Here is a 25,971-nt window from a genome sequence, read left to right as displayed (position 1 = left end):
TTTCATCATAACATTCATATTACTAAATTAGTTTTTTTTTTTTTAATATGAGGCATTGCAATTTTTCTTTCTTTTTTTTAATAACTAGTGTATGTGGTCATATGCATTATGAAACACTCAGATTCAAGTCAGAAAACAAAATAATCAGAAAATTTGGTCTTTATTGAGATGTCAGTGGTTCTTCAAAAAACAGAAAATTCAGACAGAAACACAAGAAATATAATGAACAGTTCAATAACAGTTTGGAATTTTAATTTTACATTTGTCTAAATAAATTTTAAACAATTTGTTTTGCAAATGTATCTTCCTTTTTGTGCTTACACCCAAGCGTATTCAACAAGACTTTGGGGCTGAGGATAGTGTCATAATCATGGTCCCATTACTACTTTGTAACTTTCAGTGTGAGGACCATCCAGGGCTATCTGTTGCTGAGGAGGGGACTTTGGTATGCAGGCTGATAGCAACTGCTGTTTATTTTCCCTCTGACAGTAGAAACATTAAACTCAAATCTATATTCCTCTTGGACAGACCCAGCTCTGTTCCTCTTCTTCTACATGATATCCTCATCCTGACCAGGATCTGGATCATCATCTTCAGGATAGCAAGTTTTAGCTCTGGAGCCCAAGAAGCCTTGAGCTGGCAGTTTTTCATGGTCACTGCTGGAATAGCTCTGCGGCTCCTGTGAATGTATTGCTATATTGACTAAGAAACATTTGAACAGCGTTATCTGTTTCAGCAGGACTTTCAGGGCTACCAGATGATATTTTTTTCTCTTCTACCTAGTGAGCAAGCATGATTACAAGTGCAACTGCGAGTCACTTACCATTAATTCCTGTGGGTGTACGTACAGATGGAGATAGAGACCCACCTCCCTTGGGAAACACCAGCTTCAATCTGTTCTTCTTGTGACACAAGGTGAGTAACAAAGTGGAAAATGCCCTTTCACAAGAATCACAGCTAAGGGGATTCTAGTATCCTGTGCAAAAAAGACTACATGCAGTTAACAAACCCATACACCTTCCAGCCAGCTGAAAAAACTCAGGAAGATTACATCAACTGCTTCATAGATTACAGTTTTTAGGAACTACGTTTTCAGTAACAAACTTGCAGCCTTTGTAGCAAGTGACTTTTTTCTCCCTCTATGTTGACCTCAATTACCAAATCAGATCAATAAAATATGGCTAAAATATATTTTCAAATATAAAAGTAAAACAGAAAAAGAGAAGCAAAAATAATACAAAGAGTACTACTTAGAAATTACTTTCTTAAAAATTCATTCTTTTCCCTTGGAAAAAACTTAATTTACTCACTGTTTTTATATGGCATATAACACATTAATCTTCAAGTCCGCATATGAAAACTGAAAATGAATAATAATAATTCAGATGCTTGTCACTTTGGGGACTTGGAGAACAATTTGACTGCCCATGAAAATCTGATCTGATCAACAAGCTGAATTATAAAAGAAAACAAACAAAAGTATATTAGTAGATGTCCTCTAGTTTACGATACAATGTGTGTAATGAATAGTGAGGACTAACAAAACAAAAAAAAAAAAGAAGAGAGAATATTTTTGTGAGGGGGAGGGGGAAATATTTAGCCTCTAACACAAATGTATTTTCAGAAAGTTGGTTCACAGCTAATATAAGAAGTTCAGAAACTGTCCATATGCTATGTGAGTATCTGTAGGAAAAAAAACTTGCATAACAAAAACAAGATCGTAGGCATACAGTTGTCTCTCATGGGCTCTTTATCTGTCTGAGACTTTGATCTTCTTACCCACAAACTTTACTTTCTGCTCATGTCTCACTTTCCAGCAGCCAGGGGTGATTTGTAGGCTGTTACTATAAGAGGGAGGCCAATTCTCCAACAACATGTTGGCGTATGAATATGAAACAGACAACTGTTCCTCACTTTCCCATGTCATGTTTTGTTTCTATAAAATGAAATCTACCCATTTGGAACTTTTACTTAGATTAAGAAGCTGACAACTATTTTAACCTTTTTAAATAATAGAAAAGACCTGTCTTATTAAATAATTGCAACTACTCCTACTGTTTTTAATGATCTTTGAATCAAGCTTTAATTTTGGATCAAGATGAAAAGCCTGATGATATCTAGCTGGGAGTAGATGAAATTTCTTGCGGAGCAAAATGAAGATTCTTCATTTCTACATCTGAAGGGATGTTCAAATATGAACACCTGAAATTGAAAGACATTTTTAAATGTAATGGGTAAGGAAGTAAGAAAAAGGGACGTAATTAATGTCAATCAACATTGCTCTGTGGAAAAGAGGTCTTGTCACACAAAACTTAATTTGTTCTTTGACAAGATTGCAAGACTGGATGATAAAGGTATCTCTGAAATTGTAATATTCTTAGAACAAGATATTGATACAGCCAGTCCTGCCTTGGGGTATGAGATAGAATCGTTCATCCCGTGTATTTTCCCCAACTGTACTTTCTATTAATCTATTATATTACTTTTTTTTTTTTTTTTGGGGGGGGGATGTGTTTGAAATAGAATTACCACAAAGATTCATTAAATATCAAAGCTAATAAAAAATACAATATATGGACAAAGAAGTGGCTGGCAAGTCTTAGAACATATCTACCAATACAAAATCATTAGCAAAAGGTGTAGCTCTCAGGTAGATGTTCTGGAAGTGATTCTGCTTTGGGGCTACACTGTTATATATATTTCATCAAGGAATAGCAGGGAAGTATGAAGTAATTTTTGAGTATGGATGAGACTGGCAGTCTGCTAAGATAAGGGCAGAAGAGTGATATAGAGGGCTCTAGCATCATTTGGTTATCTGGCCTATTTAAATGACTTCAAGGTACCCAGCAGAAAAATGGTATGTTGAGACATCAAGGAAAACGGGGATTCTGAAAAAAAGTTTTAGGAGTCATATGCAGGAAACAAATTAGTGTAACTGCTTAACAAAGTGATCTGATCATGGGAAGTTTCTTTAAGAACGGTTTACTCAGATGCCTTTGGAATTATGTAGGTTACATCTGAAGGTGATTTGGACAGAAGAACAAATTACTTCTTGAAATCCATCTCTCCCTTTCTATGAATCTTGGCTTCTATACACATGAGAGAACAGAAAACAGGAAATGACTTTAGAATTTGTAAGGTCAATATTTGTAGTATGGTGAATTTAATCTTGCAATATATTTTACACAGAAAGCAGATTTTTGCTGTGCAATAGAGCCCTGAACTAAACCTCTCTTGACCTGCAGATTCAGATCATATAGCAAAACATTTTACAGAAGTATAACTTCAAGCCTCAGTAGCAAATAAGACGTCCTACCTACAGGGGAAGATCTCCGAGGAGTATTTTCTACAGCTAAAATATAGTATGCACTAGAAGTCTCCTTAATCTGGAAAAGTATATCATGCCAGACATAGTCAAGTGAGAAATGAATGATAATGTTTGCTTAAGCTTTGGAATTAATTAATCACCTAATGAACCATCCAGAGACATGGTGACCTCTCTAGTCCTTGAGGTCTCCAAATCAAATTATGAGCCTGATACTGACTTACTAAGCAATGCTAAGACCTCTGGCATACCTCTGAGTGGGAAGACTTGGCTAGTACACTCTTCTGGCCATAAAATGTGGATCTCACACAAATCTTTTGAGCATGAGTTCCCAGCATTGATTCACTCATGTTTCACAATCAGATCCCTCAGCCCCCATTTGCATTCCAGACCCTCTCAGGTCAGGGGAAACAGGGCATGGAGAAGCCCAGAGCATGACACTCCATGGTTGAGGCAATGCAATGCTTTTATGGCACTGGCTTCTAGATATCATCTCATGAAGAATTTGATCTTCCTGTAAATCACTGCCTTATGCAAAGCACTTGAGTACTTTGACGCAACCAGATGAGATGGCTGAAAAATGTCCTTTTTTTTTTCCAGCTGTCATCCAAAAAAAAAAAAAAAAGAAAAAAGAGGGAAAGAAAAATTTGAAAAGCCAAAAAATAGTTTGGATTCAAATGAAGAGAAGCTGAATATCTTTCACTTTCTTCTGAAAGCTAAATAAAATAAAATATGAGCTCTGGAAATATTTTTATGGAGAAGAAAATAAGATATTTCTCATAAAAATTCATTCAAAATCCAAAATAAAAGAACTAGGAGCATAATCTTCCAAAAATCCCAAGTGAATAATGAATTATGTTAGAAATACAGTAAAAATAAGACTAAGAGTATTTTCTCTTTTTCTCCATATGTATGGAGGTATATAAAGGAAGAAATGCATACATATTTTGTATGCCAGCTATGCATTCACATCCAAACCAGATATTCTGTGGGACCGTATGGACTTTCTCTGGCTTTCTGTAAAGTTCCCAGGGCTTTAGGATGTGTTCAGCAGGTGCAGAAACTACTCTTTAGCCAGAAAATTTCAGCTGCTATCACTAGTGCACTCAAGAGTAGCACAGCCTTTTAGTAGCAATGTTAAATGCAATACAGACAGCTACATTGTAATTGCTTCTGTTATGAGAGAGAGCATTATTTCATCTGGAAGCTTTTGGCTTGTGGCTACACTCACTTGCACTTAATCATCCATTTACCTCTGTGACAAGCTACAGCATGCAGCATGAGCCTTCAGATAGCAGGGATCTCAGGCTAAGGTTGTATTTGGCACCATCCGACAGCATACATACCTGTGGGTCTTTTTTCATTTCAGCCGTGAATGCCATGGAGAGATAAATTCAACTACATTCTTTCCTGTAATGGGAATGGTATTTCACTATGCTGTTACCTCCTCCCATGTAGCCTCACATGTGCTCAGAAATGCAACAGATTCTACAGCAGTTTTAAGATTTGTCTTCTGAAAATGTCATTTTGAAGCTGTGAAATCAGCCGTGCTCAAAATGAAAAGCACGCTCAATGGTATGGAAAGAGATGGAAGCTAGAATTTCTTCTTTATGCCATTTCTTCTGACCCCAGAAAATGCTGACCTCCTGCATCTGTCCATTTTGACTGACAAATAAGTGGTCAGTTTGGATAAAAACCAAAGATCAGAACTAATAAATGTGTTGGCGGGAACATCCATGGAAACTAGTTTATTTAAGACAGAATTAAAAAATATTTGCCAAGGGGGAATTTTAAATATATTGTCCTCAAACGCATGCACTAGGAAATCTGGATTCCATTCAACCAAATAATGAACAGATACATATTGTATTACTTAAGTGAGCAGTCACAGCAATGAAATTGTGATTGCACAGTATTCTCAAAATGGTTATAAAGTGATCTACCAAGCAGAAGTGATTCACATGAATAAATCTGAGAATTCAGCACATTGATCCTAAGGATGAAAAAAAGAAAAAAAAAAATGCTGTGAAACGTACAGATACCTTGTCTTTATTAGCAGTTATTCAGATCCTCCAAAGATTTTGTTGTTGTTGTTCTGTAGAAATATTACTTCAGCTGAATGAATTCATTTCTTAGTCTTCAGTGGATAGACTCCAGTGTGACGGAAGATACTCAAGACTTTGCAGATCTTCAGAGAGTTTTCATTTTTTTGCCATCACCACAACCGATCTCCTTTGGACATTTTACAAACCTTACAACCAATGAAGGCTCAGACATAACTGGTCTGTCTACAGCGCGGCCAGCCAGAATTGGTTTTGACAGTCATCTCAAATATTCAGTGAAAAATGTGTCCTTTTTCTGTTTGGCAAATGAATGGAGCTTACGAGATGACAAACAAGCTTCTTAAGTCAACATATTTACTACAATTTCCCTTCATTAATTCTCATATGGTTGAACAGAAGGCAGGACAATTGGTTCACATGGTGCAAAGGCAGAACAAGCTGATTTATGCATTGAACAAGAGAGGGGAGTATTGCATGTGCTGCTGCCAAGCTCTTGCCCAGTCACAATTTGGTTGCACCTGGCTATCAAAACCTCACAGCTTTGAATGGGCCTGGCAGTGATCTGTAAGGAAATAGGACAGCTGAGAATGGCTATCACTGGTTGCCCTATTCAGCAGACACTGGTTCTTCAGCTGATTGCGGCTCCTCACCCTCAAGATCCTATCGTACCTCTGGGAATTGCCCTAGGGAAGGCTGGGAGTGAGTGAACTTGGGCTGCAAAGTGCAAAAGTGCAAAAGTATTTCTTGATGCCTCAGAGACTTTTTTTTTTTTTCCCTTTATTCCCACTGGCTCTGACCCTATTTTTGCCTTCTTGTTTGGACAGAAAGAGTTAACAGAGCTTTGTGCCTCCCATCTTCTGCATAAAAGCAACACTGGACCTGGCAAAAAGTCATGGCTTCATTTTCTTTAATTTTTCCAGTTCTTTCCTGTATCATCTGTAGAATTGAGCACCCACAGAGTTGTGGCGTCCCCAGCAAGGAGTTCTGCAACATATCACCCAACTGTTCCACACATGCCAGCTTTCCTCCAATTTTCAGCTTCTCTTCCCCCATCTTCTTAGGGGATCACAGCGGGCAAATAACTGCTGCTCACCTCACTGTGCACAGTCATCACACAAGCAGTGCCCAGTGGTGGTTACAGCAAAGTCTGCTCTAATTAGCAAAGGTAAAGAAGGACTTGTCACGCTTGTGCACTGCAGTGTGAAGATGGGCAAGGCCAAGTTATATCCAAGAAAACACACAACAATTTTTTGGAGTGGTGGCCAAGATCATTATGTTAACCACCAAGAACTGGGGAGCATTGAAACCCCACTGCTTTTTTCCCTCTGTATGGGGAACATTGGTTTTGACCTGCCTTTTCCAATATAAACATAATTCTTTGTGCATATCATAAAAATGCACACACACAAAGAACCGCTTCACTGCCCATTGGTCCCATGCTGGGAAGAAACAAATTGAATAAACAAATGGCATATGTTAGTCACATTGCTTCATGCACTGCTGGAATGCGTTCAGATACTCTGGTGTCTTCTATTACGATCACTGTAGAATTCAATATATACATGTTTTTTTAGGATTGTACTGTGATATCCGAAATGAAGTATGAGTTACCTGAATTTGGATAAATGTGATATCTATTAGAATAGGCATGTACTAGCCTTCACAAAATAAATGTGTGTTGTGAAAACACTCTTTCATCTGGCTAAATTGTAAAGAACTGTCTAAGGTAAGATTTGATTTTCGGTAGTATCACTGTTCATATTATTTGAGTAACCATAACTTTAAAGTGGCTTTTTTTACAGATAATGTACAACCTCCTCTGGCACAAACGGCACTTATAATATTCTCAAGTGGCTTCACTGAAGTTGGGCAGTCAGATAGCAGCTGACAAGATTGAATGGAAGGGTATCAGACTGGCCAAAATCTGCAAATAGTTTTGTGAGAAACAAAGTTCCCAATTTCAAAATTATTTTCCTTTTGAAGGATTTGTACCTAATTCACTTTTAAGATTATTTTTTCGTTATTCTTGTTCACAGTATTTGACTGAATAATTTACACAATTGTTAAAGGTCAGTCTTCAAGGGCAAGAGTAGTATCAAATCAAGTATTTCATTTAAAAGATCACTTTTTGTTTGTTTATTTCCAGATGTCGCTATATCATTTTGCTTAAATAAAACAAAAGATCTATCCTTTCATTTCAAAACTCTCCAACAGGCATTATGACATTTTGCAAATCTCTCGACCATTTCAGGGGGATTAGGAATGGGACCAGCATTTTTACAGTCAATTTCCTCAATATGCCCAGTAGTTAAACGATTGTAATCCTCTCTCAAACCAGAAGGTGGCAAGCACTCTTAAATTATGAGCTGCACTGAAACGAGACAGGCTCTCTTCCGATAAAATCTCAGCCACCATTGTCCTCTGCTTGAGCATTCAGCCTTGGGTTTTCCAGCCAGAGATTTGTGTTTAACAGTGTCCAGTAAATCACAGCAGGACAGGACTAAAAAGGGAAGCATGAAGAGATTGAAACATACCTTCCGTTATAACTTTAAAAAAAAAAAAAAAAGAATTCCCTGAGACAAAAGTAGAAAATAATTGTGTACAAAGTAAAGCTGACCGGAAAAATGAAATTTCCGCCCCACAGCAGCTCTGGCAAAGGAAAGGCTGTGTAGAGATCGGGCTCGCTGCCAAGCCTGGCCACAGAAGAGGCACAGGGCACCTGGAGCAAACCGTGCCACAGCCTGTGCCTGTATGCAAATGTCGAATAATCTGCTAAATATTAAGTAATGTTTTGCATGTATTTTCACAGAAGGAAACTAGCCCCAAACTTTATTTACTGTTTTTCAGCAACAACTAAGCTGCAAAATTTCCTGCTAATCTATCAGTCCTAAATGATGTAATTTGTGTGTACACATAACAAGAGTAGAAAGCTAATGTGTTCTTGGGTGCCAAGTTAGATGTACCAGTAGGAATTTACTTCCTTTCTTCTGAAAAATTTTAAATTCCAGTCTGTAACTTAGCTGGGGAAACAGGTCACCCAGGACATGCTACACAGGAGAGCCTGAAAGGCAAATTAATGCATATAGATAAATATGTAATAAGAAAACCAATATAAGCTCTACTTTTTAAATGTTTACATCACAGCTTGATTTTGGCACTTGGGCTGAAGACTTCATGTCAGTTGGATTCTTCCTCTGACAGGCTATTTATTTCAATATTATGTTTTGAGAATTGGTGGCGGAAAAAAAGGTTTTCAGGTAAAGGAAGTAATTTCTGAGCTTTTTCTGAAGGCCTCAAAGCATCAGGAGGGCAACGCAGCCTTCAGATGCCCGTGACAGCTGATAAGTGCTGACGATTTGAAAGCAGTAATGATACAACCCTCTCTGATGTTGGTCTTGAGCTGAGAGGGAAAGGCTGTTCCTGCTGCCACGCGTGTCCTCCGCTATTCACGGCCACTACACAGGTGACTGCAGCACTGAGAAACTGTACTCATCTGTACCAGCCTACGGCAGGCACTCGGTGAAAAGGTGATCTCTGCCCTTTGAGGGTCCACATGCAAGTATGAGAAAAAAACGGATAAAAGGGCATGCCAGGGAGCGGGGAGAACAATACCTCTGTCCTCACGGCAGGCCACAGCCTCAGCTTTCCCTTTGTCTTGACCCTGCCAAGTACTGGGGAAGGAGCTTGTTGGGGTCTTCTGTTTTTCAGAGGTATTAAAATAAAGGTGCAAATTCAGTCACAAAGGGATGTAAGGAAGAACAATGATCCTGCATGCATTCAGTCCATACTCAGAACACACTAAACTCTGTGTAAGACTGATTTACCATGTCTAAGTGGTCCTAACATGTCCATCCTGTACCTCTGATCACCAAACCCACATCCAGGAAAAAGGAAACAACTGCCCCATCTTGCAGGTGTGCTTCATGTGAAGCTCACTGCTTTACCATGGGGACTGGCTTTGCCCTGGACCAGAATAATTACAGCATGTTTCACCCCTTATCCTCTGGTTACCTTGCCCCAAGCTGCAAGCCAATGCTGTTTGCACTTCTGACTGAGATCAGCAGTGAAAAGCCTTGTGTTTACTGAGCCTGAGGGCTAAGGAAGCTCAGAGTCCAAAGTCCTGCTACTCTGCAAACTTCACGCTGACCTACCAGGCTGGTAACAAATCCATGACAGCAGGAGGAATGAAGTGGGATAACACCTGAGATAATGCCAAGAGATACAGTGCAGTCACAGAGGAAGGCTGTGATGACTACGGAGGAAGTTTGAGGCAAATAGGTTTTAATTAGAGTATCGTTCAGCCCTTTGGATATTTGCTGAATACTAAGCCAGATTTAACAAGGCATTTCCTTGTCAATCATCACCTTCATTAAAGATTGCAAATAATGAAGAATTAAAATCCTAAGGGAATCCTAAACAGGAGAGAGCTAAATCAGAGTTTAAAGGGCGAATTGTATCATTTACCCCGCCTGCAAGTGTCTACCAAGGCAGCAAAATGTTGTTGCCCACTCAACCCAGCTTCTGCTTGATTTTGCCAGCTGCCCCTATTAGCCTGGTTTTAATAGGTGTCACTGCAGAACAGGACCACTGAATAGGTGCCTTCTTCTGGACTGGCCTCAAATTAACCACAGAGCAAGGACCAGAAAAGACAAGAACCAGAATAAGGAGCTAATTAATTGCACCTGTAAGTAAAGGCTCCTGCAAACAAAAGACTGAGGCTGAAAACTGGAAGCTGCAAAGACTTTCTGACTTTTTCAGAGAAAGACACTGCTTAATCTTTTCTCCTGATAGACACTGGTACCCTCTGCCTGCAAAAATGGATGGATGCTCAAAGCCTGCTCTTTTTCTGTTGGGAGAGTTGCACTAGACAGCTCAGCTGCCTCCAGGTACCACCCAAAGCACATCTGGCCAAGCAAAGGAGACCAACTTGTGTCTCTGAAGGGAGAATAATGATCAGGCTACGCACCAGAGAACTTATCTGTGATACAGAAAGCTTCCTACACAGACGGATAAAGCAGGAGCCATAATCCCAATACCAGGTTCAGGTGGCCTCAGTGAATCCTCTCAGATGAACAGAGGATTCACCTAAAATAATGGAAGAAGTGTCAAGTTGGGTGAAGTTGTCACGTGGAACTTTTTTTTGCAGGTAGGCAAAGGGGCACGAAGGGACAACCAACAGGGACACAATCACATCTTATGTCAGCATTCTTAAACTGGAACTTTCTCGTTTGTTTCTTTGCCTTCTAAATGGCATTTTTACCCCATTAAAATTACACTAGATTTTAATATTAAAATAACTGTTAAATAATGTGAAAACAGAATAGGTTCACTGAGATTAAAAATTCATATATACATATATGTTTTTTTCTTTGCTCCGTTTCTCTGGATTCTTACAGCTGAACTCAAACAAACTTCTTCGCCTGCCTTTTGTCTGCCCAATCTGACCATGATTTATTTAGCCCTAAGCTTATGTTTAAAGACGCTTCTGAAGCTTTTTCCAGCTGTTAGTATCACAATACCATCTGACACTGTGCTGTGACTTCCCTGTGACTGTGCACTGTGACCCTCATACTTGCAAACCTTCCCTGCCTTAAACTTTTGGAGAATAAAGAAATATCTACAGTTAGTTTGCTAGGTCAAAAGCAGTCCATCTCAGGGCTATCTGAAAACAGACTATATGTTCCACCTGACTGTTGGCTTCAATTGAAAACAATGGACTTTCTTTTCAAATTTCATCAGCTTTCCATCTCTTTCAGGAAAGAGATTGAAAGGGAATAGAAAGGAGGAAGGAATATAAACCTTAATGTGCATACAAATGCGGTGGGGAGTGAATGCAGGGAGAATTCACACTCCAGTTGGCATCTTCTCCCCTGTAGCCCAGGCTGACACAGCCCCTGTGACTATTGTGTCTTTGGCGGGCGTTCAGTGGATCGCAGCTGAAGACGCTCATGTGAACCCGTGGGAATCCAACCTGCCAAATTCCTTGTGGCTCCACTTGGTACAGTCTCATCTTTATTTAATGCTCTTTCCTCCCCTGCTGTGGCTTGGTGCAGCTCTTTTCTGCAGCTTCCCTTATGATGCGAGGGCAAGAAGTATCACATACTTAGAAGTGTAGACCTTTCCACCACCCTGTCAGACTGGTCAGATGTGAGATTCAGACTGGAAAAACTGGAAGATTCAGTCAAAAGTGGCCTGAGAGTCTGGTGAGAAAGGAAACAATGCAGCAGAGGAGGCAGTCGCTGCTCATTGCTAGCTCCTGCCCCCAGAGAACGCACAGTTTGACCATGGTGCTGACAAGTCAACGAGAACTACTGAGTTTCCAAAGCCCAGTGAAATCCTGAGGTACAAGACAGCAGGCTGTCTGCTGGGGATTTTTTTCAGAACAAAGAGGCCCAAAAGTCATGATTTACCCAGGATTTAGGATGCTCCGGGGTCTGTATTTTCCCCTCTTCTGCCTGTCACTGTTTGGAAAATGTGTGCAATCACTTACTGCAACACCCGCTTACCATCCATAGAGCTGCTGAGGCAGAATCAATATTGCATTGAGTTCTCATTAACTTTTGGGTGAAATGTGCATGCTCCTGGCTCCAGGAAGAAAATGGCTGTTATTTCCCCTTTCTACAGCTGTCCCGATTTGTCACTACATTTGCAAACATGACCCTGGAAGTCAGACTTCATTATAGCAACAACCACCAGTCCAGAGGGAAATTAACCAAAAAGGATATATTTTTTTCCAACAGCAAACAAGCAAACAGCAACAAAATGCATCTTGGCAAGGTAATTGAAAGAAACTCATCACTTTTAATGAAAGTTAAAGTGATTGCATTCTAAGCAAGTTAATTATATCACTGTATTATTGCTGCCTGACAGATTAATTTCATTTATAGTCAGTGGGGAGGTAACCCAAACTAGAAGTCCATTGCAAAGCTTTTCATTGATTTTTAATGGGCTTTGGATTGGATCTTTGGAGAATTTTGCCTTTATGCTTCTATAATGCTGATCCATGTAAGAATGGAATGTCTAATTCTACATTTTTTAATTTTTTTTTCAGGAGGAATTTCTTAATGATCAGCAGTAATCATATCAATACTGTAAAGTGAACTAGATTTCTCTTCTAACAAAACATTCCAAATCAAAAATGTTCCAAAATATGACAAAGTATTCCAAATATCCAAAGTATTGTTACCAACATTATCTTCTTGCTGGAGGTGTAGTAAGCACATGTTGAAATAGGTGTTCCTAGAAAAAGATGTTTTTTTCTTGCTTCAAACACTACCATTTAAATACTGCCATTTTGAAAAGGTCATTTTTTTCATTATTTTTCACTTAAAAGTTATTATAAATCCTGTATCATACAATAGCTGAGAGCAGCACCTTCACGGTTAAGTGTAACTTTTCACTTTTGAAGTAACATTCCCTCCTTTGGTGTTACTTAAAAGTGAAGATAGAATTTTCAAAAAGAAAGCACTTTTTGTCATTTATTTTCTGACTATTTTTCAGCTTTTTAAATATTAAAGAATTTTCTGTGATAAAAGAAAGTAGTAAAATTTTTACCTTTTTTTTTCTTTCCTATTTAAAAAAAAAATACTTTCTGTGGGGAAAGCTTCAAAGGAGACCTTTTTCCATTAAAATCTCTTTGGGAAAAATTCTCCTCTGCTGTGTATGAGATACAACCTTTTTCTTCTTCATCAGACATCGAACCCAAACTCTTCCCAATTGAATGATGAATGCGTTTACTGGTTTTACTTCTTTATGATCCACATAATAACTGTAAACTAGAAACAGTCTTGAGACAGTTAGATATATCTGTGCCCTTCTAGCCAGATTTTCAATTCTGCAGCTGCTCAGCAAGACCTGAGCCATTTTCAAATTAAATCAGTGCTGTTTAATCTACAGCATTTTATTTATATTTGCTTTGAGTCACAGATGTGGACTGTACATCCATAGAACATGTCCTATAAAAAATGTGTAAAGTAGGAACAAACAGAGTCAGAATTATCTGCATACAGAGATGGGCTGAATATTACAGAAGAGGATTGCCCTGAGATGCTCAAATCAGTATTTCAAACCATATATTTCAAAGTTCATTGTGGTTTTCATTACTATACAGACAGGAGCATTTTCCTGCCTCTCAGCTACTTTTTAATAAGTGTAAAAAGTGGAAAGTTTCTTGTTGTTCATGTACTTGCTGGAAGTGCAAAAAAAGTAAACTTAAGCAGCCTCTGCACTAGTAGACAATAGTTGACAGGGTTAAACATCTGGTCTAACCCCCCTGGAATTTTAGGTTCCAGACTCAAAAGCATCTGGCTGATCCTTTATGTGTTTACAGAAAGCAATGTCAAATATCACACAGCTTAAATGTTCGCTCACTGAAATGCGCACAGGCTCAACAAGGTTTAAAGTTCTCTTTTCTGCTATAAAAAGCACTGCAGCACCTCACAGTTCCCCATGCTGAGGGTTTGTCTCATTGTTTCTAATCTAACTTTCCATCCCACCTGCTCTGGTTTAGCAGGGCGCTGTGTGGGTCTCACTCCCTACCCCAGAAGTGGCTGCATTTCAGTGAGTGGTATTGAAATGTAAAACACGCAGCTGCAAGGCATAGCTTCTCACTTGAATTTCCAGTCCTTTTATGCTTTAATTTTATATTTTCATTTTACACTGAAGAGATTCACTTACCAGTCCAAGGCATTGGCTCAGAGACTGAGGAGTGTCTGCTCCTTGTTGCTAGATCTGCAGAAAGGGAGGTCTCGTGAGAATAAATGTTTCAGTAGGGTGAGAAACTCAAAGGCAGACTAGGCTGTGAAGTTACAGACAGCAAAATGTGAAATGTTAGAAGACATAATTAGTTCTAGCTCATTGAAAGAAAAGTCTGTAGATGCCCTGGTGTGATCAGGAAGGCTCATTCAGGCTCTGTGGGAAGAGGATCTGGGAAGCCCTCAGCTCAGGAGCAGATCCCTTAACCTATAGACTCTGGAGTATCAGGCAAGTCACTGATGTCTACAGTGACAGGAGCAAGATTGTGTCTTCCACATGTTGTAAATCTGCAAGCACGCTCCTCACCATGACTAAAATCACATTTCTCATGTGGGATCACAGTGCTGCCAATGGCTTTGTCCCCCATCTCAGCAGCCACAGTAGCTACTAGGTGGCCACATAGCCAGAAGAGAATCAGAGCTACGCAGGAGCTCCTCTAGAGTACATTCAGACTGCCTTACACTTAAGACATGGCTAATTATTCACATGGTGGCAAATGCAATTTATTTGTTTATAACATTTACAAGGTTCTCTAGATATGGACCGTGCTCACTGTTGTTTATGGTTGAACTCACCCTGACCTGGGTAATTTCACAGGATTTCAACACTTTTATGGAGTGATAGAGTAGTTTACACACGAAGAAGGGGAATATATGTTCAGTGACTAGTCTGGAAAAGAGATGAATGAGGGAAGGGAGATGTTGTATGATAGAGGTCTATTAAATCTTGTGTGGTATGGAAATGGTTTGCCTCTGGCAAAACACCAACTAAGATGCATTTATAGTTTCTTCACAGAAGGCAGGTTTAGAACAAAGTATATACTTCACACAATGCAGAGTTATGGATCTCTGCTTCAGAATATGTGTTAGTGGGTACTAAAAGTTTATGGCTTCAAAAAGGGACTGGACAAATGCATAGTGGAAATATCCCTTGGGACCACCACCCACTCCACAAATACACAAACTCACAATTGAAGGTTGGGAAAGGAGCCTTCCCAAATTTGGGCAAATACGATGCATTTGCCTTGTTATAATCTCCCACAGAAACAAGATCTTGGGTAGGGGGGTAAGTTGGCCTTACCCAGTGGGGCTGTTAGATTCCACGTTCACCCCACATTGCAAGCTTGAAATTCAAAGAGAAATTTACTTCTATAAAACAAATTATAGAGCTAGGTCCTCAGTAGACATGTGGACTTAGTTGTTAGTCATGAGGCTAATTTGCCCCAAACAAATAATTCTGCCTCCAATGATGGTAGTTGTTTTCAGATGACAAATGTGGTATCAGCAATTTTGATAGCCTTTTAATATGTTTTCTCTTATGACAATGTTACATGGAGAATTGCTCAATGTACTAAATTGCAACAAATTTTAGTGACCAAAAAATGAATTTATAAGGCTGGTTAGTATATTCAATATATTGTCACTTGCCAGGAAAATACCACACTAAGCAGAGAGAGCAAGACAGCATGTTTTCCTTACGGTGGGATTGCACTTTTATTATTTGCGAGGAAATTTAGTACAGAAAGGAGCTAAAGTCTAACTCAAGGTATGGTCCTTCTATGACAATGCGTAAGTGGCCTTAGACAGGGCCAGCTTTCCCTGAGACAAGAGTTAGCCGACTAACCTTAAGGGAAGCCAGCCCATACAGTAAAGTGACATCTGGTCAGACTGAGCCTGTAAACTCTGTGAGGACTTTACAAAAAAAAGAAACCCAAGGCCTGTAAAGTACAGCTACAGTGGGGATCATAAGATCCAACAATCTTAGAAGTTCACAAAGAGAGTTCCACAGATGTCAATGAGCTTTGTGTCGGGAGTTCTGGAAATGCCTCTACATTTTTCTGCAGAAATGAACAAATTTTTCAAACACGGCTTCTTCCTGGTTTCTTCCTGTCAGTGAATATAGATCCACAATACAACTCAGGCAAACCAGTAACACGGGACTCCCTCATGTCATGCAGTAATTCTCAGCTCAAAATGGCCAGGTTGGGAAGGGAGCGCTCTGAGAACGGTGTTGTAATTTGACTGCAGCCTGGGGCTCAGCCACAAGAAAACCCTGGTGCCTACAGATCCTCAGCACCCGGCTACAGAGCAGCAGATCCGTTACAGGTAACACCAGGTGAGCTTGCCAACGTAGAGCAGTGTTAACGTACGATAGCCTCCTGTGTTCGAGGCAAGAGTCATCCCAGTTCGGCTGTCACACAGCAAAGCTGTCACATGGCTGCAGCTTGCTTCTCTGAGAGCTCAGCTAAATCAATCACTGCCATTATTAGCTGAATCACTGAAATGACACGTCTCAAGGCTTTTATTCTAGGGGAATGTTTTGAAAAGCAGCTTGCCTGTTCTATGGTTTTCATTTATACAGCCAATGCTAAGTCCCATCTTGCCCTCAAAAGGACCACAAGATTTCAGCCAAAAAGCAAACCACCAATGACTCGTGATTCAAGTGCAGGTTCCAAGCCCAACTGTTTATCAGTTTCCTTTATCATGAGATTCGCCCTCTGTATATCACCACAGAAGAAAAGTTATATGCAGTTTCTCTTTACAGGAGTAATAAAGACTAAGAAAAACAGTTCCAGTCCAGGACAACATGGTAATAGATCCAGATTCACGTGGAGTTAGGGACATATTCCATATTATATTATCTAAAAGGACTTTACTGTAATGTTTAGAAATCAACTATATTGTCAAGAGGTTGCACAGAGTACCTGCAGAGATAATAAGTACAATGTGCAACACAGAAATTAATTATGAAGCCAACCCCCTAATTATTTTCATGCAAATTGAAGACTGCTTGCTTAGTTCTTGGGAAAGTTTCCAGCTAATATGCTGTAAAATATCAGTGCCTCAGCAGATTTCCAGCTTGGCTCCACATTGGAGCTAAGCCGTGAAAGTTCTTTCCCATTTTGCCTGCGAATGATCCCAGGTATGAAGCAGTACATCAAGCTGAACTCTAAAGAATACTTTGAGTATAGCAGTCTTTGAAGGCTGTAAAATGTCTCATAACTAAGCTCTGGCCTTTCCCAAGTGTGCAGAACTGTACCATTTAACAGCCTCGCAGCAGTTTTATGTTTCTGCATTTGCAGCTGTAGTAAAAGCATGATGTCTTCTTTTTATTCCTTTGTGGCCGGTGCACACCAGTGATTTCCCTGGGACTGGTCCTTGCCTGAAATCTTCTCCTGCCTCAGAAGGACTTTGTCTCTCCCCATGTCGTGCACCAGGAGTCCTTCCACAGGCTGGAAGTTATGGGCTCACCTGTACAACTCTGTAATGACAGATGTGTGAAATGAGCCAATTAAAAGAGCAATTACAGAGCAACTTTACAAAGGGAATTAAGGTTGGAAATCACTAAATGACCTGCTGCCCAAGGAATTTTAACATGGAATCAGTGCCAGTGCCAGAGATGTGCTTACCCCAGTAAGGTTAGCTAGATCTCCTGGTAGGTATAAGCTTTTCCTTGCAATTCAGTGTCCTTTGCAGCTTCCATAACCCAGAAAGGGAAAAAAAAGAGCTGACCAAGATCAAGATTTCTCTGTGAGAGTTTCTTTCAGGAATTTTGGGGATTTTTTCTTTTCATTTAGTTGTTTTTGTTTGCTTGTTTGTGTTTTTGTTGTTGTCTTGTTTTATTTTATTATTTTTTTCCCAACTGTGAAGGGTGTGTATCAAGAAAAATGAACCAACATTCTTCAAAGGTATGAATTCAATCCAAGGCAAAAGGAGCTGTGCTTCAAAGGTTCCAACTCAGACTTAAAAACTGAGGTAACTGAGGTCTTTTTTGTTCTTTCCAGTAACTGTTTTACTATGGTCATATTGTTTTCTGTTCCTTGAATCTGTTTGTAAATGCTCTTGCCCCATTATTTTAAAGTCCCCAGAAGGAAGATCTTGGTTTTCTGTACATTACAATCCTTTTTCTACAAAAGCTTTGAATCAAACTGACCTAACCAGACTACCCTGCAATGCAGGACTGTGTGAGAAAACACTGACCAAATTGTGCACTGCAACATATGGCATCTGCTGTGCCACCCTGTCAATCTCCGACAGGAATAGGGCACACATTTCACTTAAACACCTATAAGTTAGATGACACTTTACTCCAGCTGTCTACAGCTTGGATAGCTGGCCTAGCTAGCCAGCCTCTCTACAGGTGGGATCATCAGTTACAAACTGGTGTTTGTCTGTCAAGGATTTCACCATCAGTTAGCAGTTTATTCTGGTGGTGATGACACAGAGCTGACTAGGGAGGAATTTCTATCACAAGTGAATGGTAGCAGAATCTCTGCTAATGTGAAAAATCACGGAGCTGGGGGCACACACACTTCACTCTTATTCAATCTAGTGCAAACAATTGACTCACACTGATATTACCTAAGTCACTGCATATTATAGTACCTAAAGTAGTATCAGGGGTCAGAAAAACAGCTTAACTCCGTGACCCCTAGAAATACATAAGCCATATCTTTACTGTGAAAGCTTAAACTCCAAGATTCCACCCTTTCTTATATTTTGAAAAATCTTCCTTTTTAGACTGTAAATTCACAATTCCAGAGACTTGATTTAATGCCTGTTACCCACATCTATATGAATATCTAGATCCCTGATGTCTAGCCCCATGAGGTTAAGTACCTGTGTGGCCTGCTTCTAATGTAATAAAGAGATTTACATTTATTTTTAGCCCTGCTTGTACTATCAAAACTCCACAGGGTGGCCTAGCCCAAAAAAGAATGAGCTGCTTGTTTTCAAGGCACTTTTCCTTTTGCTGCATACTCTTGGGAAGTCTTATGTCACTGAAAATTATCCACCCCTATGGACAAATTCTCCACAGGCATTCACTCTCACTGACCTTTCCCGGCACGTGGGAATGATTCCAGCTGTGCTTTATGAGCAGCAGTTCTTCATCCTTGATCTGAGTTGTCCTAGGGGATTCCTGCTTTCATAATCCTCTTCCTGCCTTTGTATGAGTGTTTGTGGCAAGAAGACGTAAAGAGAAAACAATAATAACTCTAGAGTAAGGAGGTGGGGAGGTGGGAGCCATCATACAAAGGGGCACACACCAATACTCCATGTTCAGGAAAAGAAAACCTATACTTCCATTAGCAGTGTTTGTGTCTGGGGACTTATTTGCACTGCTGTAAAACGGTACTTGATCATATGCTTAAGTTTAAGAACACATGTAATTGTGGTCTGAGAGCAGCAAGCTGGGCTTATCTGTTTAACAATTTTCCTACAGGCAAACTGTCCTTGCTTTTCAGAATCACAACTTAAGAAAGAGGCTGGGAAAATGAGCCTGGGACAGAAAACAGACCAGCAGGCTGGAAAGATACAAAGCAGAACAAAAATATGTCACAGGCTATTGTAAAAAGACATTTCTAGTTAGGAAAAAGTGAGTTGCAAGACTAATTTGAGAATATATTTGTCATAAGCCAGATAAGATGAGCCAAGATTTTTAAATCAGCCCATCCTTGCTTCCTCTGGCTGGTAGCAAAGAAGAAGAAACTTTGCACAGCAGGGAGAATCTGATGCTGAGCTAATCGAATGTGCGTGCAGAGCGAGCAGCAGATGACAAGGACGGGGTTGGCAGGATGTCGCCAGATTGTTTGATTAGCAATGGGATGGTTCAAGAGCTCCCTGTCCTACCAGGGACTTGGCACAGATGCTGGCACATGACTCAGTCCTCAAGTAGTTGTTCACTGCAATACTGTTTGAGAAATTGCTCTGCTTCTCTGAAAACAGGAAGGGTATTAACAAAAACAAAAACAAGGATGAGAAAGAAAGGCTACGAGACTGTGTCTATAAATGTTAGATTTTGGCTATTCATTCTGCTAATACCATTCAAACTTCAGATGAAATGAGATATTTGACTTGGGATAAAAATCGGATAGTCTGAAATTAAACCCGGCAAGAGTAATATGAGGGAGCGTTGACGAGTAGGTATTTTCTTTCCCCTACCATTGATATCCATGTTATTGCTTTTTTCTGTGTGTCAGTTTAGACCAAACAACCACAGAAAATGAAAGATTTTATTTTTTTCTTTGGGACAAACATGGTGAGAAAAGCAGCAGCACTTTCTTTTGACACACCGAAGTTGCAACTCTGTTCTGGGGGAGCTAAGTGAAAAAAATAAACTGATTTTAGTGATGTGTGTATAGGGATAGGAAGAAAGCCCCAAACATCAAAACTACCTATGAACACAGAACAAGTATAGCAATTGTCTTTGATTACTAACAGCAGGTTTTTCAAACTACAGACAAAATATATATGGATTATGAGTAATTTTCTGAGCCATCCAACTGGGCATCTTCAGGTAGAATCAAGATTTTTGATGCTATAGATTCACAACTACAATCCAATTTGTGTTGCCCAGACACAGATAAATATAGTCGTTGCACTAAAGTCAGCTCAGAAAAATTAGGGGGTCTGACATCTTCCCCGAGATTTTTAAGATAGTTTGAATTATAAAATAACTAAGTCCCCCAGAAAGAAGATGCACATTGTTGTTATCTTATATATTTATCACAATGCATAATCAGCTGTCATCAATTTGGATAGCTCTGTTAGCACAACAGAGCAGAAATATATTTTTTTCATGGGATAGCTAATCTGGAGTATATATGAGACTTGTATGTAATGATTATACAGATCTATGGAGAAATATTTTAACACAGCCAGCAGTTTTATAGTGGGCTTTCATATGCCTCTATACTTCCAAATCGTGCATGTAACTACATTCCTGTCAGTATCCAGCATGTTCAGATGGCTATATTGCTTCTCTCCAGCACGTCTTCTGACTAGCCTGTCACAACAATCTATGACACCATTCTTTGACAGCTTACCACTGCTTTACATGAAATGTGAGGATCTTTCTGCAATCACAAGTTGGATTCATATTCCTAAATAAGAGTGTGGGGGAAGTGTATATGTATAGATATGTGTACGTATGTGTACGTAGACAGACACATACGCAAATCCAAAATATCTGTGTGTGAATCATTAGAATTACAATTAGACAGAATCAAGAAGTGCAAGGTTGGATATCTCTCCTAAGCTGCATATCCTTTCTTGGCTTTGTGGAAGACTCCTTTGTATTTTGTGACAACAGATGATGCACTCAGTGGAGTTGCCACATTGCTGAGAAAGGAACTGCTTGTTTGAATGGACTTTGCATTTGTTTTAGAAGAGATCTCCAGTTTCAGTCAGATTCATTTGCTTTGTATTACTTTTAATAAATAAGGCTAAAGGACATAACATATAGATGTCATATAGATACCTATAGATTATGATGACAAATCTCTGTTACAGGTTTTTCTACTAGATGAATGTGGTTAATTGGTCAGAATGGGAAAACTCATGGGGAAAAAAGAGTCAAATTAAAATACAAAATATAACATAAGAGGTTTTGTCTGTGCTTCTGACAATACACAGCTGTTCTCTCTCCTATTCTTGGCTTTGTGTAAGGGCTGGCAAGAAATCCAACATAACCAAATGTACCCTTTCTGAGGTGCAGCAGCCTTCTGGAGCTAAGGAGAGAACCAGTGCTATGGTGACTTAGTCAATTAAATTAATAATTAAACTCAGAAAGAATAACAACTATTAAATATCTCTCCAACCCATCAACCAGTAGCTGAACAGCTACACAATGCTCTCTCTGACCTCTCAGCCATGAACACAGTGAGAGCCATGGACAGGTTGAACCTCGGCTCCAATCCCTAGAACGTGAGCAGGACCCTTGCCATCTCTTTGCAGTGCTGTGAAGACCCACAAAGTTCAAATCTCCTGCGCTGCATGGTACCAACACACCAAATCCTCCGCAGCAGCTTGTAATGAAAGGAAAGCCTTCAGTTTGGAAGCTTGTGGACATCAAAACTACGTGCTCCTGCCTACAGAAGAGATAGGCAGCATTGCCAGTGCCCCTAGAAAAAAAAAAAAAAAAAGGAAATTTCTGTGGGACCTGAGAGAGAAGACTGCATCCCACATAGAGAGAAAAACAAAAACAAACACTCCTTGTTTCCCATGAACTTCTTCATTTTTCCTCCTTCCTGCTTGCAAATGAAAACACTCCCTGCGGGTTGGATCTGGGGGAAAATCTTTCCTGACAAATAGCTTAATCTTATATATTTGAAAGAGAAAGCAAACAGGTCCCTGAAAGGCTTCTCTGTACCACAGAGAACACCAGTTTACCCTATTCCTCTCATTCTAGTTGAAGCTAATCTTGAATGTTTCAGAAAAAAGATGAAGAAAAATAGCCCAGAAGATAAGCTTTGTATAAGAAGGGTGTAAAACATATTTCTAGTCTTTACACTCATTTTAAGCTACCATCTCAAAATCTTTCCTTTGTTACTGGGCATCCTGTGTGACCCTTGTAATCACAATGAATGTCTCTCAGGCAACCTTACCCCCTGCCCTGATCCATTTCTAATAGTGATTGTGCTAAGGACGTTTCTGTATCTGCAGCTCTTTAATTGTTCATTGCCTGGAAAATGCCAGTGCTCTATGGCTGTGGCCATTAGCAATGACTAGCAAAGTCTGCCTGAAATGAAGAATGGGTCAATGTGAACTGGCTTAGATTCTGTCTTTTACAGGCACATCCAATAAAGAAATCTCCTTCACATCGGGACTGTCCAAAGCCCATTGACGTCAGTGGAGAGACCTGATCTCAGCGGGTTTTAAATCAGACTCTGTAGCTGAGACTTCCAAAGCAGCCTGGGGGATTCAGACACATATCTTTCATTAAAGTGAGGGTGTTTTAAAGCAAATGGAAGATATGTGTCTGAAATCCCCTAGACTGCTTTGAAAATCTAAAATACTGTGCAAGCTATACAGCTTTCCCCATAAAAATAGCTGCCAAATTTTGCTTTGGTAAATGCAATAGAACTGCATGAAAAGATCCACACAAGGGTCTGGTCCCCCTCATCCTTCAGGAAAACGGGGAGAAGGATGGCCAGAGTGCTTCATTTTCACCATTAAACCCTCCCCGTGTCAAAGTCATTTGGTGGAGCAATAGGGTTGCTCTGGACCAGCAGGACTGTCCCGACAGGGACTTCAGCTTTCCATGTACAAGGGGTTTTATTTCAGCCTACCCTGGCCTGGCTGGGGAGGATGAAGTAATCAGCAAAATTATTGCAGGAGGAGGATGACATGGAACAAGGAGCAGGCATGACCAGATGACATTTTCTCCCATTTGAGGGTCAGCAACTGAAGTTCCTAGCCATGAGAAGATGATTTAATGTTCACTTTTAACAACAGTCTTACCAAAACAAAGTCTTTCAGACTTTTGAATTTGTGATTTGTATTTTCCAGTGGGGGTGCTAATCCAGGGCTGCCATTACTACAGAGGGACTTAGACCTTGAAATACCCATGATAATTCTGTCATCTGACCTTAGGCACCAAGGAAGTGCATGTCCAGTCCAGGTTAGTTTCCTAAGGCAAACTGTGGAAGAAAGGTGTCTATGGAAAGGCATTCATCATATGCTATGTGGTTACAGAACATTCTCCCACCGGAGCTGCCTCAGTGGAGGAAAAGGCTACCTCCAGCTACCTTGGAGACACCTAAGTCTCTGATGGCTAAAGCTGGCTGAAAGGAAGCCATCGCCTGTTAATGTCATAATACCTGAATTAATAATACCGTGCTTGAGGGGCAGCAAACTGTGAGCAGGCCTGCTACATCCCCTCATGGACATTAAGGAATATTTGACATGGAGATGGAGTTCCCCATCAGCCTATGTGCAAGGCTGGTCTGTCTGCACACTCAGTGTTGACGAGGCTGAGCCCTCCAGAAGAGACTGCCCAGGAGGGCTTCACCACCATCCCAACAGCCTCTCGCAGGACAGGTCTTGGTGCACATCCTTTGCCTCCTGTCTGGCCTTGACAAGGACACAGCATTGTACAGCTCAGCCCCACAGAAAAATCACCTGTTTTGTGAGAGGTGGTGAGAAAAACCTTCCTACAGACCATGATGACAATCTACTTACTAGTCAGACATAGCCTCACCCAATTACATTATTACTTTGCAGCAAGCTAGAACAAGGCAACACCATTAACTCTTCATTTTAGCAGTCCACTGCCTTCACATCCAATTTAGAAGGTGGAGGGTGAAGAGTATGTTCAGTCACACGTCCTGTACGGCTCAGGTTGTCATGCCACTAGCATGCCTCAGTTGTGTGGGTGCTTAAAGCCTTTTCCCTTTATTTCTTGCATTTTAGGACTACTGAGAACAGGTTACATTCTGCTAGAATGACAAAGAGTAATTGCATTCAAGGTGTTATTTCTTGGTGGCAGAGATACTTCAGACCTCGGGTTGATTCCAGATTTTAAATATCAGAAAGTTTGAGGCAGTCAGCTCTGGGTTTCCAATACTGACCTGTCTCCTGTAAACACAATCAAAAATTATTATAAGACTCACACTGGACAAATGTTAAGCCGAGTCCAGGGATCTGCACATAGTTCATATTTTTAGTGCAGAAAAAAATGACTCAAAGGGAAAATTGATGTACAGGAAAATTTGATAAAGCTGATGTCTGGATAGCTTTTGCTCTGGTGAGATGTTACAACCTGTCCAAGACAATCTCTGAAAGAGGTAATTGAGCATTTGAAAAGAAACTGTTAATCACAGTTAAGATAACCTCAATGAGCTACCTGTCAGGGCAAGTGATGAACTCAGCTTCTATTCTATGTTTGCCTGGAGAAAACTCTGTCGAGAAACTAGAAGTATACTCACATCTCTATCTAGAGAGAAAGTTCATGATAACAGAGGATTTGAATAGACAGAAAATTGATTTTCTTGGAAGGTGAACTATTTGTATTTCTTTTTCTTTTTATCACACAGCTGAAATGTTTTATCAAGCTTAGCTTATGAGGAATGTAAATAAATTTATGTTGAATGTTAAATAAACCTTTTCTTTCTTTTTTCAATTTCCTTTTCTTTCACTTTTTAATAAATCTTATTTGGGCTGAGATTATGCTCATAAAGTCAATTCATGCAGGAGCCGCAGAGAAAACAGATGCTGTAACCTTTGAACAGAAGTGCTTAGAAGCAGTGCAAAAGAGAGCTTGGAAATGAAAATTACCACTTTTGTCTGAGGGACTCATAGAACATAGAACACAGAAGTAGCTCATATGAGAGGCATAAACATTTCCCTCTTGATTTATGGTAGAACTGACCCAGGATACTGAACTCAGTCACAATGTCATCCATGTTAAAATACTGGCACCAAAATGCCCCAGGATGATAGCTTATTTCTTAGTTTCTAGGGGCACCCAAAAGCAGAGCTGTGCATCCAGTGCTGGCAATGGCATGATGGGCAGAGCTGTGACGGATTTGTTCCATCTAGAAATGGAGGCAGGGAAGCAACAAGGAGCCAATGGCTCTGAAAGGAGTTGTCACCCACCACAGCCTTGGAGATATCACCTCCTGCAGAAGGAGTCAATAACACCTACTCAGTAGCCACCAGAGGAGCTTGGGATGGCAGGGAAGGAGGAGAATTGGCCCCATGAGAGAAGCAACTGTGATTATAAGGTAGCTTGTATGATGATTATATATATCAGCCAACACATGCTGCATTAAGATATCTCTTCTATCTGACTTTGTGACAGCAATAGAAAATATAAGCACTGCTGTAAATGGCTCGTGTGGGGTCACATGTGAGACAGAGCACAGTTTCATTTCCACAGGTTAAAGGAAAGATAGAGTTAAACTGCAGAAGATATAGCAATCGTATCAGAGAAAACTATAGGAGCCCAGCTTAATCTTAGCTTGGCAAAATTAAGAATGTGGTGCAAAACTGGAGGAAAATTAAAGAACACAGCAGAAGAACAAAAGTGAGATGATTTTTGGCCTAC

The 25,971-nt window shown here is 40.0% G+C and overlaps 1 long non-coding RNA gene across 1 annotated transcript in view; it reads left to right on the top strand.

Moving 5' to 3' along the window:
• The window catches only part of LOC308197495, a 76,997-nt gene extending 51,953 nt beyond the window's left edge, over positions 1–25,044 (top strand). The window contains exons 6-8 of the long non-coding RNA XR_013952986.1: positions 784–17,577; positions 17,793–17,897; positions 20,912–25,044. This is a non-coding gene — a long non-coding RNA (uncharacterized lncRNA). The remainder of the gene's footprint in view (positions 1–783; positions 17,578–17,792; positions 17,898–20,911) is intronic.
• Positions 25,045–25,971: the final 927 nt, after the last annotated feature.

Source organism: Anser brachyrhynchus, assembly GCF_964034855.1.
Source record: "Anser brachyrhynchus genome assembly, chromosome: 6".
Lineage (NCBI taxonomy): Eukaryota > Metazoa > Chordata > Aves > Anseriformes > Anatidae > Anser > Anser brachyrhynchus.
Note: the sequence above shows the minus strand (reverse complement) of the source record. Positions and strands in the feature narration are given on the sequence as shown.